The sequence below is a fragment of the Notechis scutatus genome, chromosome 2, assembly GCF_049901735.1.
Source record: "Notechis scutatus isolate UNSWTSFEM ecotype Mainland chromosome 2, rNotScu1.2, whole genome shotgun sequence".
Classification (NCBI taxonomy): Eukaryota; Metazoa; Chordata; class Lepidosauria; order Squamata; family Elapidae; genus Notechis; species Notechis scutatus.
The window spans coordinates 12,161,346-12,173,833 of NC_142010.1; positions in this window are offsets into that span (position 1 = coordinate 12,161,346).

Here is a 12,488-nt window from a genome sequence, read left to right on the forward strand (position 1 = left end):
GGTTGCATCTAAGGTGCCTTTATTGCTGCTGTCTTTGCTTTCTTTTACCACAGTCGCTTTATTTCTATTTGTAAGTCTTTGCGTGTTGTGATCTTCTCCAGTTCTTTCTCTTCTGTTCTACTGTCTCCAGGTACTGCCATGACAACATCCACTATCCAGATTACAACGGTTAAGTCTGGGGTATTATGTGGCAGGTGCCTGTCTGTTTGACTTCTAAACTTCCAGAGCAATTTAACTTCTCCCTTTTTTGTGACTTTCTCTATTTGATGGTCCCATCAGTTCTTGCTTGCGGGCAAATAATATTCCTTGCAGATCTTCCAATGGACCGTTGTTGCTATGGTGGTTTGACATTGAAATGAGACACAGGGAACTGTCTCTGAGAAAATGCCAACCCTGAGAGAACTCAGGTAGCAGTATTTATTGAGAAAAACACAAGCAAAAATACAGTATGCATATTCAGAAAACAATGACCTCAACAGGAGATTACTTCACCAGCATGAGAACACACAATCTTGGAAAGTCCCAGATGTTACCTTGCTAGGGTGAGATCATTCAGCCACGGAAAGTCTCATGGGAAAGTTTGGAAAGTCCCATGAGAAAGCACAACTGTGTATCTTGTACCTTGAACTTTCACCCATTTTCCTATTCCTTCTAAACTGGCAGAATCAAAACAGAATGAGGCACTCTGAGCAAAGATACTCCTACCCCCACCAAGAATGCCCACATCTCCTAGACTTACTGCTAGTTATACAAAGGCCTTACAGAAAATGATAAAATGATTAATAAAATATATTACCACATTCCCTCCTTTTTTATTTATTCAAAGATAGGGGTGTTTTAGTGGCATAGTACACAGTTCCTCATGACCTGATCCTCACGCCGGAAGACTGAGGTACACATTTGTAATAGATTAGGAATACATTGAATAAAACAACATAATAAGATACATATAGCAATAATAATAACAACCCTTGCAATAAGGAGCGAAACCATGATCCATCAGGAAGCCAGGACCACAGACTGTCCCAGAATGATGCATTAAACCCATCGGCCCCAGATTGATGCTGAGCAATACGATCTTCCATGTCCTGAACAGTTTTTGTAATGTTTGGCTCATAATTATGTATAAAAACACAACAATGTGAATGAATTAAAGCACAACCTCCTCCTTGAGCAGCTAACATAATATCTAAAGCATATCGATTTTGCAAAGTAACTGTACGAATTTCAGACATTTCTACATTAATCATCTTAATATTCTTTATAGTATCATTAAACATAGCAACAGTAAAATTATTTAAAATATGAATATAATAATATCTCTTTGCCTCCGTATCGAAGTTCGTGGAGGCATAAGACGAATGGAAAGAGAGTCTGTATAATGTAACTTAGGCAACTCCAATTGACACTGATATTGTCCATAGTCTGAAACAGAAACATTAAACAGGATCAGAGTTGTTGCACAGGCTGAAGATATAATATCCTTATCAGATCCCGAGTAAAGAATGTCTTGATCCTTATGCCAGGACCAATATGCTGGAAAAACCAAAGGATACCGCTGTTTGCAGATTAATTTAGTCCGGTTCCCCAAAGAAACCTGCTGCATACAAGTTGGTAATCTCAGGTAAGCAGTCATCTTTTCCCAGTCTTCACATCGCCACGTCCGAGCCATCGGCATCAAGAGAATCAGGAACCACAGATACACCATCCTGCTCCTCCGAAACTTCCTTCACAGGTGCTCGAATGATCAGGTCGAACACACCGACCAGGAACCCAACGAATTTGACCAAGATGTTCAACTGCTGCATAACCACGTCCCCACGTTATCAGCTCAGCAGGAACCCATGCTGGATCTGGAAGGAACCGCACCAACACCCGAGGTCTCACCGCATCTGTAGAAGGAGAAGAAAATGCCTGCTGGCCGCGCCGCAGGGGGTTACCAGACAAATTTAAAAATTTAAAGTATATAAAGCTAGATTTAATTGATCTTGAATCGCCGGAAGCCCCAGGAGCTTCCCTCCTTTTTATTTAATTTAGTCAACATGGTCTTGAGCGTGGCAAATTTATGTTCCACGGACCATTGTTTGCAAAACTGATCAAAACCGGTGCTCCGATAAGCCGCACCATTATCAGTTTTTAAAGTTTTAGGTGTTCCAGCAACTGAAAAAGTCTTAATGCAATGATTGATGACATGTTAAACCATCTCACCTCTTTGAGGGGTAGCCATTAAAAATCCTGAATAAGTATCCACAGTCACATGTATATATTTCCAGGGCGCAAATGGTGGATATTGAGTAACATCCATTTGCCAAATCATTGAAGGTTTCAACCCTCTGGGGTTAACTCCCATAGGGATATTCGTGCCCTGCTTTGAACAAGTTGGACATTGTTGAATTATGGCAGCAGCTTCTGCAGTAGTAAGTTTAAATTGCTGTGCCAATGCTTTAGCGTTTTGATGAAAATAACTATGACTGTCCCATGGCTGGACAGTGAGAACTGAAGTTACAGCACTGTCAGCTTTGGCATTACCTTGTGATAAAATTCCAGGCAAATTACTATGACTACGAATATGAGCAACAAAACACACATTCACACGCTGCTCCAAACATCCTTGTAACAACAAAAGCAATCTTAAAATATCAGGTGATATTCCAGGAGACAAATAAGAACCTGCTACAAAGGGTAACAAATTATACACATACAATGAATCCACTATTAAATTAAAATCCTGATTGTGAAAATTTTGAAAAGCCAAAACTACAGCAGCAAGTTCTGCCTGCTGGGCAGACTTCTGCTCTGAAGTCACTTTTGTATGCCAAATTCCAGATTTATCTTTCCAAACACAAGCACCAAAAACTTTCCCTCCATCAGTAAAAACTGTAGGAGCATTTGATATGCCCAATGGTATCCTTTTTACATTTTTGGCACACTGATTTAGGACGAACACCCTGTCCCATTGATCTCTTATTCTGCTGACTTTGACCTCCTCCAGGAGCCCGACATTGTGCTTTAAAATGTCCAGGCTTCCCACAATTGAAACAATTCCCCTTTTGAGCATGTCCTGTTTGTAAAGCCAGAGCTAAAGTCTCCATGTTAAAAGACTGACTCCCAACCTTCCTACATGCATTAATCAAATCTGCGATTTCTCGCTCCCCACTTGCTACCAGTGGATTTAAAATCTTTTGCAATCTGTGTTAGCTTGTTCTACTGCTAACTTAAAAAGCAACTCTTTCTGGGCGAATTGATTATCAATTTGTCTTTCAATAGCCAATTTCAGTCTGCTAATGAAATTTTCATAGGGTTCATTGTTCCCTTGTTTGATGTTAGTAAAGGTCTTCTCACCACCTTCGCCGTCAGGGAGAGACCCTATGGCTTGAAAAATTATTTGTGGGAGAAGAACGAACCCCTCATCAGGCATACCATCTCTCTGTTGTTCCACTGTTGTAAAATTACCAGCTCCGTAAAGCTGATCTGGGGTAACATTTGCTGTTCCCCTCTGGACTGCCAGCTGTCTCCACTTCTGATCTAACACCAAATATTGAGCTGGAGTTAAAATCATATTCAACAGAGCTTTCCAGTCAGCCGGAATCATTTTATTTCCATAACCAACTGCTTCTAACAATGCCTGAGTATATGGCGTTCTAACACCATATTCTTTTGCTGCTTGCTTAACTTCCCTCAAAATTCTGAGCTGTAAAGGCTTCCACTCCCGCCGCGGATTTAATGCAGCATCCATGACAATTTCTACTGGATTAAGTTGAACTTCTACTCCAAACTCCACCAAATCATCTCCTGATAATTCCCCTCTATTCTTTGCTTCTTGAATAGCTGCAGTAACAGCATCCACCTGAACCCTTAAAGGTAAACTCTTATCCTCTGACAAAGTATTTCTAGCGCCAGACAGTCCCCAGATTTATCTGGAGGTGCCGTCGGCGGCAACAAACGTACCGCATGGTAAAGCGGCAAACCTTCTTCGGGGGTGATAGGAGCGGTTGTTCATAAGTAGCTAATGCATCCATAATCACTCTCCAGGTTAACAAAATTGAAGAAGGGGCACGAGGTTCCTCGTGCAAAAATTTCCCTATCTTTTCCAGGACTCTACTTTAATACTACCTCCTCCGGATATGACTTAATATTTTTCCAAACATACTGTAGTAAGTCCTCAATTTCTTTCTTTCCTACAGCACAACCCCTACTGCCAATTCCAAACCCAAAACTATTCCCAATGATCCCTCTCAATTCCCTGATGTGCTCTTTCTGAGCCTTCGAGAGATCTCCCCCATACTCACGAAAGAATCTATCTTCGTCCAGCGAAGAAGATGAGGGCCCAGTCGGCGTCCGCGACGATGAGTATAGGATGCGGGAAACGTAGAGCTTTCCAAGCTATCACGTCGGGGTCACCATTTATGGTGGTTTGACATTGAAATGAGACACAGGGAACTGTCTCTGAGAAAATGCCAACCCTGAGAGAACTCAGGTAGCAGTATTTATTGAGAAAAACACAAGCAAAAATACAGTATGCATATTCAGAAAACAATGACCTCAACAGGAGATTACTTCACCAGCATGAGAACACACAATCTTGGAAAGTCCCAGATGTTACCTTGCTAGGGTGAGATCATTCAGCCACGGAAAGTCTCATGGGAAAGTTTGGAAAGTCCCATGAGAAAGCACAACTGTGTATCTTGTACCTTGAACTTTCACCCATTTTCCTATTCCTTCTAAACTGGCAGAATCAAAACAGAATGAGGCACTCTGAGCAAAAGATACTCCTACCCCCACCAAGAATGCCCACATCTCCTAGACTTACTGCTAGTTATACAAAGGCCTTACAGAAAATGATAAAATGATTAATAAAATATATTACCACAGTTGCCTTCACACTGTCGCTTGCAGTCGGTCTGGGTGATCTTCTGGCAGCAGCTTGCCAAGGTGATCCACTGTTTCTCAGCTTCTTTGAAAGAGGTGGCACTTGCTATCTGTTGCTTCTCAGTTCTGGCCTTGTGTGCCTTTGTTCTCAAAGCCTGGTCTTGTGCAGCCAGAATTAGCCCTCCGTCTCCTTCTTCAACTTTCCTGCACTTAGCCATTGGCAGGCCTTGTTATTATCTGTTTTCCCTGCTATTTTTTTAATGTGCTGGCCATGCAATGCTTTCTCTTCCCGTGCCTTTTTTCTATTCTTCATTTGGCCTTTATTGCAGGCCGTTTTGGTCTCTCCGGTACTCAATAGGCCTTCCTACTATGCTAGTTTGATTGCATCTTCTTCACTGTCCTTCGGATATTCTTCCAAAGCACTTTTTTCTTCTTCAACCATCTGAGACACTGGCAACATAGGTAGAGCCTGTCAAAGTGACTGTGAGGATGAAAGGCATGGTTCATTGTCATTCTTTTTCTGGTCTTCCTATCCATGGCTTTTAGTTCTTCTTCAGTTCAGCCCACTGTTCCAGCTGTGTATCTAATGACTGGAACTTCCCAGGTGTTGATTACCTTGATGGTATTTGCTCCATTGAGTTTGGACCCAATAGGTACCCTCCAAGCTCACAGCATCAAGCACAGTGAAGTCAGGAAAAAGATTTAGAGGTGAATACATCAAAAGATTGAACATTACTCTTCAGTCTTTTGATGTGTTCCCTGCTAATCTTTTCCCTGACTTCAGTGTGCTTGATGTTGCGAGCTATTTGTAATAATCATCTTCATCCAGACTCTTGATGTTATTTTTGTGGGGCATCTGGATTCTTTCCATTTTCACTATTTTTCCCTGTTTGATGGAGTGTGGCACATTTGCCCAATCCAAACTCGACTGCAATATCTTGGTTATATTTACAGACAATGCTGAGCAGCGATTCTATTTCAGATGGCGTTTTTCCATACATCCATACGATCGTACATCCATACGATCCTACAGATCGTCTTCCATGTAAAGAGGGTTGGGATAGCCTGGTGGATTTTTTTTTTTTTGATGTTTGATAACCATGGCCTGAGTTATTCAGTATGGTTGACGGAGGAATCAGTGCAATCACAAAAAGTAGTGGTGATAGAGAATCTCCTTGAAATATTCCTCTCTTGGTGCTAAACTTCTCCCAGTCTCTCACCGTTGACCATAAACCGTCTCTTCCATTGCAACGTTGATTTTTGCACAAAGCTTCTGATGTTTCTACCGACTCCTGTTATTTCTAGTCACTTCATTATCCAGTCATGTGGCAGGGAGTCGAATGCCTCCTGTCATCAGTCCAAGTTGGTCTTCCTTCTCTTACAGTTTTCCAGAATCATCTTAACAGAATAATAGAATAACAGGTTGGAAGGGAACTTGGAGGTTGTTAAAGACATTCAATTTAGTAGCTGGAAAAGTAAAGTGTACAATGGACCAGAACGCACAGCTGCAGCCGGGGAGGTTGGGGAGGGCGGCTGGCTCTTGCGTGAGGCAATCTACGCTATGATTGGTAGCTGTGGTGTAAAAGGGGAGTTTCCCTGTTTTCCCGCCTTTTTTCTTCAGTACGCTGCTTGGTTTACCTCATGATGTGTGCGCGTGCAGACACGCGTGCGTGCGCGCACACACACACACACACACACCCCTTATATATTTAACATTCAGCATCAACCAGAAAGGAAAAACGTGAGATAGTCAGGAGCGGAAGAATATCATGAGGTAAACCTGGCGGCATACGGAACACACAGGAGAAGAAAGGCGGGAAAAAAGGGAAACTCCCCTTTTACACCACAGCAACCAATCATAGCATAGGTATGTATGAATATAAATGTATAATTCATATAATTATATAAATATTATATGTATCATTTCTCAATGGAGGCCCTGCTCAAGCAGGAAGCCTTACATCATTTCTGCCAAATGGCTGTCCAGCCTCTTCTTGAAAACCTCCAGTGATGGAGCAGACGCAACTTCTTTTGTGGACCGTTCCCTAGCAGGATTCGATGGCTTATTAGTACCCTAAGACTACTCTTATGAAGTGTTGGACCTGATGGCTCTTGACTCTTGACGAACGTAGCTTTTCTTCTTATGCACACTGAGAGCCTTTGCACCAAAGACAAATCCCTTGTGTGTCCAACCACACTTGGCCAATAAAAGAATTCTATGCCTATTCTATTCTTACTCCATATTCTATATTCTACATCCTATCCTATATTCTATTCAATTCTATTTTCTATTCTAATTCCATATTCCTATCCTATCTAGCCTATATTTTATTCTATACTATTGTGTTCTTATTCTATTCTATATTCTATATTCTATATTCTATATTCTATATTCTATTCTATTCTATTCTATTCTATTCTATTCTATTCTATTCTAATTCCTATTCCTGTTCCTATTCTATTCTTATTCCATATTCTTTACTATTCTATTCTATTCTATATTCGTATTCTATTCTATTCTTATTCTTATTCCATATTCTATCCTATCCTATCCTATATTCTATTCTATTCTATTCTATATTCATATTCTATTGTGTTCTTATTCTATTCTATATTCTATTCTGTATTCTATTCTATTCTATTCTATTCTATTCTTATTCCATATTCTATCCTATCCTATCCTATATTCTATTCTATTCTATATTCTATATTCTATATTCTATATTCTATATTCTATTCTATTCTATTCTATTCTATTCTATTCTATTCTATTCTATATTCTATTCTATTCTAATTCCTATTCCTATTCTATTCTTATTCCATATTCTATACTATACTATTCTATTCTATATTTGTATTCTATTGTATTCTTATTCTATTCTATATTCTACTCTATTCTATTCTATTCTATTCTATTCTATTCTATTCTATTCCATCTTATTCCATATTCTATTCTATTCTATTCTATTCTATTCTATTCTATTCTATTCTATTCTATTCTATTCTATTCTATTCTATTCTATTCTATTCTATTCTATATTCTGGTGGCAGGCTGTTCCACTGGTTAATTGTCCTCCCTGTCAGGAAGTTTCTCCTGGTCCCAAAGTGGATCTCTCCTTGATTCGTTCCCATCCATTTGCTTCTCAACCTGCCTTCTGGTGCCTTGGAGAATCGATTGATTTCCCCCCTCCTTTTTTTGGGGGGGGGGCACCCCTCAAATCCTGAAATGCTGCCATCATGTATTCCTTCTTTTCACTAAACTAGACGTACCCAATTCCTGCAATCTACGTTTTTGCCTCCAGACCTTTGGTCATCCTAGTTGCTCTTCTCTGCACTCTTTCTAGAGTCTCAACATCCTTCTACCATCATGAGGACCAGGGTGGTCTTACCAAGACATTATAAATCGGTTCTCCCACTTCCCGTGATCTTGATTCTGTCCCCTCTCTTAATGCAACCTAGGATTGCCAACCGGGGACCGATCTTTTGTTCTTCTGGTGTTTGGGTAACGCCTTAGATGCTCAGGTAGAAAGAGCTTGTTTTCAACTACAGCTTGTCCTCAAGTCATGACTGTAAGGGAGCCTGACCATCATTTCGTAACTCATGACAGTCATAAAGTGGGTCGGTCACATGATCACCGCCATCCTGATTGTATGACTTTTCTGTGGCCATTGTTAGGCGCTTGCCACGGTGGTGAATCCACCGCTGTGGTGCTTACGGTTCGTTATGAACTGGTTTCGCGGGAAACTGGAAGTCAGTGCAGGTTTTTGACAAAAAAAACTGTTGTAAAATGGAGTCACATGGCTACACAATTATATGGAAATATTATATGCAAATATTATATGCAAATATTATATGCAAATGCAGCCCGGTTGCTGAGCTGTCACCAGTGGAATTTCTCATCTGGGTCGTAAGTACCCCCTTTCCAGGTAGGTCCGCCAGAGCTTCAACCGGTTGCTAAGCCATTGGTCATAAGTTGAGCACTATCAGTAGAGGCTGTTGGACTGCATTAGCTACCCGAGCAGTGAGCAATTTCAAAGTTGCTATTTTTAATAATAATGGATCTGTTTAATAATATCTGTTCCCAACAGTGTGAAGTCACAGCCGACAGTTTTTCCGGCTGGAGTTGATGATGATCCAGGTCGTCTTCCTAAGAACCTAGGAGGTCCTAAAACAGGGCTCTCCAAACTTGGCCACTTTAAGACGTGTGGACTTCCAGCTCCCAGAATTCCCCAGCCAGCTCCTGGGTGCTCTCTGAGTTGGGTGGTTTTCTTGCAGATGTTTCATTACCAAACTAGGTAACATCATCAGGGCTTCGAATTACCTAGTTTGGTAGTGTAATGCCCGCAAGAAAACCACCAAACTCAGAGAGCAGCAAGGACCCGCAGGTCAACCCCACAGCTTCAGATATATCCCTCTTTCATCAGCGATGTATCCGTGTAGTCAGTGTGCGGGAGTCATGTGGCTTTTTGTAAGGTGGAAGTTTTGTCAACGGGCAGATTTTCGAAGTGATGTCCAAGATTATTTTGGCATGCTGATAACTCAGCATAGCCAGTTTATGCCCCAACCTTTCCGTTTCAATTTTCAGATCTTGACACTTTTTTTTAATTTATTTTTTTAAACAAACATACACAAACAAAACATAAAACATAAAACCATCTTTCAGTTACATACAGTGTGTCGGTTGGTACAAATCTTTTGTGCATCGTCTCCATAGCCTTCATGTTAAATTCTCATATTATCAATCTAATGCGTATATGTATATTATTATTATTATTAATCATTTGAGTATTACTATTTTTCCATCATTTTATGCGAGTTATTCATTTTAATTTAATTTACATTATAACATTCATTACATCATCATAAACCCACCCAATAATAATGTATCCTTAGGTTATATTCGCTACAGTTCTATTTATACTTATATTGTAAAATCTTCTAAAATATTTTATTTCTATGTTTTTTTTCTAACCATTGATAAAATAAATCCCATATCTTGTAATACTGTTTATCTTCTTGCTCTCTAATTTCAGATGTCAATTTACTCATTTCTGCACATTCTATTATTTTCTTGATAACTTCCTCCTCTATTAGAATTTTCTCATTTTTCCAATTTTTAGCAAATACAATTCTAGTCGCTGTTAATACATTTACAATCAAATATTTCAGTTCTCTACTGAATGTTTCTGGTAAAATACTCAATAAAAATATCTCTGGATTAAAGTCTATAGGTTGTTTTTGTCATTTTTTTCCAACCATGTGTGGATTTTAATCCAATATCTTTTAGCCTCTGCACACATCCACCCCATGTGGTAGCATGAGCCTGATATCTGATGACATTTCCAACATTTCTCCGATTTGTTCTTAAACATTCTTGCTAGTCCTGCCAGGGGATAAATGCCACCTGTAAAACATCTTATACAAATTTTCTTTATATACTGTTAACATTGTCATTTTATAATTTTGAGACCACAATTTTTGCCATTTCTCTAAATCCCATATCCAAAATTCTTCCCCCAAGCAATCATTGTTTCTTTAACTTGTTGTTCTTCTAGTTTAACCTCTAATAAGTATCCATGTAATTTTTTAGTCACCTTTCTTAGGAATGATAGTCATCTAACAGTTGGGTTGGAAATACACTGCTCAAAAAAATAAAGGGAACACAAAAAGAAGACATCCTAGATCTGAATGAATGAAATATTCTTATTAGATACTTTGTTCATTACATAGTTGAATGTGCTGACAACAAAATCACACAAAAATTATCAATGGAAATCAAATTTAGCAACCCATGGAGGTCTGGATTTGGAGTTACACTCAAAATTAAAGTGGAAAAAAACACTACAGGCTGATCCAACTTTGATGTAATGTCCTTAAAACAAGTCAAAATGAGGCTCAGTAGTGTGTGTGGCCTCCACGTGCCTGTATGACCTCCCTGCAACGCCTGGACATGCTTCTGATGAGGAGGCGGATGGTCTCCTGAGGGATCTCCTCCCACACCTGGACTAAAGCATCCCCCAACTCCTGGACAGTCTGTGGTGCAACGTGGCATTGGTGATTGGAGCGAGACAAGATGTCCCAGATGTGCCCAATTGGATTCAGGTCTGGGGAACGGGCGGACCAGTCCATAGCATCAATGCCTTCGTCTTGCAGGAACTGCTGACACACTCCAGCCACATGAGGTCTAGCATTGTCGTGCATTAGGAGGAACCCAGGGCCAACCTCACCAGCATATGGTCTCACAAGGGGTCTGAGGATCTCATCTCGGTACCTAATGGCAGTCAGGCTACCTCTGGCGAGCACATGGAGGGCTGTGCGGCCCCCTAAAGAAATGCCACCCCACACCATGACTGTCTCACTGCCAAACCGGTCATGCTGGAGGATGTTGCAGGCAGCAGAACGTTCTCCACGGCGTCTCCAGACCCTGTCACGTCTGTCACATGTGCTCAGTGTGAACCTGCTTTCATCTGTGAAGAGCACAGGGTGCCAGTGGCGAATTTGCCAATCTTGGTGTTCTCTGGCAAATGCCAAATGTCCTGCACGGTGCTGGGCTGTAAGCACAACCCCCCACCTGTGGACATTGGGCCCTCATACCACCCTCATGGAGTCTCTTTCTGACCGTTTGAGCAGCCACATGCACATTTGTGGCCCTCTGGAGGTCATTTTGCAGGGCTCTGGCAGTGCTCCTCCTGTCCCTCCTTGCACAAAGGCGGAGGTAGTGGTCCTGAAGCTGGGTTGTTGCCCTCCTACGGCCTCCTCGTCTCCTGATGTACTGGCCTGTGTCCTGGTAGCGCCTCCATGCTCTGGACACTACGCTGACAGGCACAGCAAACCTTCTTGCCACAGCTCGCATTGATGTGCCATCCTGGATGAGCTGCACTACCTAAGCCACTTGTGTGGGTTGTAGACTCCGTCTCATGCTACCACTAGAGTGAAAGAACCACCAGCATTCAAAAGTGACCAAACTATCAGCCAGAAAGCATAGGAAACTGAGAAGTGGTCTGTGGTCACCACCTGCAGAACCACTCCTTTATTGGGGATGTCTTGCTAACTGCCAATGCTTTCCACCTGTGGTCTATTCCATTTGCACAACAGCATGTGAAATGGACTGTCAATCAGTGTTGCTACCTAAGTGGACAGTCCGATTTCACAGAAGTGTGATTGACTTGCAGTTTCATTGTGTTGTTTAAGCGTTCCCTTTATTTTTTTGAGCAGTGTATATAAATCAGGATAGTAATTTAATACTGTATCTTTAAGAGAATGCTGTCACGGCCACAAGATGGAGCCAGAAACCTGGTTTGTTCTCTCCTTGCATTTCCTATTTTGCCGTATTGCCTGATCGTCCTTCTACTTGGATTGCTGTGAGTTTTGCAACTGTTAGCAAACTCTGTTTACTGAACTCTGTTTATGAGACTTGACTTCGTTTCTCCATTATCCCTGGACTGATACCAACTGCTTTAACCGTGTATGATTCGGACTGTTTGTTGGACTTTGTTTACCTGTTGACAGGAAGTAAAACCTCCATTTTACTATTCAGTGTATCTGTATGCTGGTTGCGTGTTATTCCTCACCACTTTCACTCCGTTTCCCTGAGTGCACTCATTCTCCTAACGGGGAAT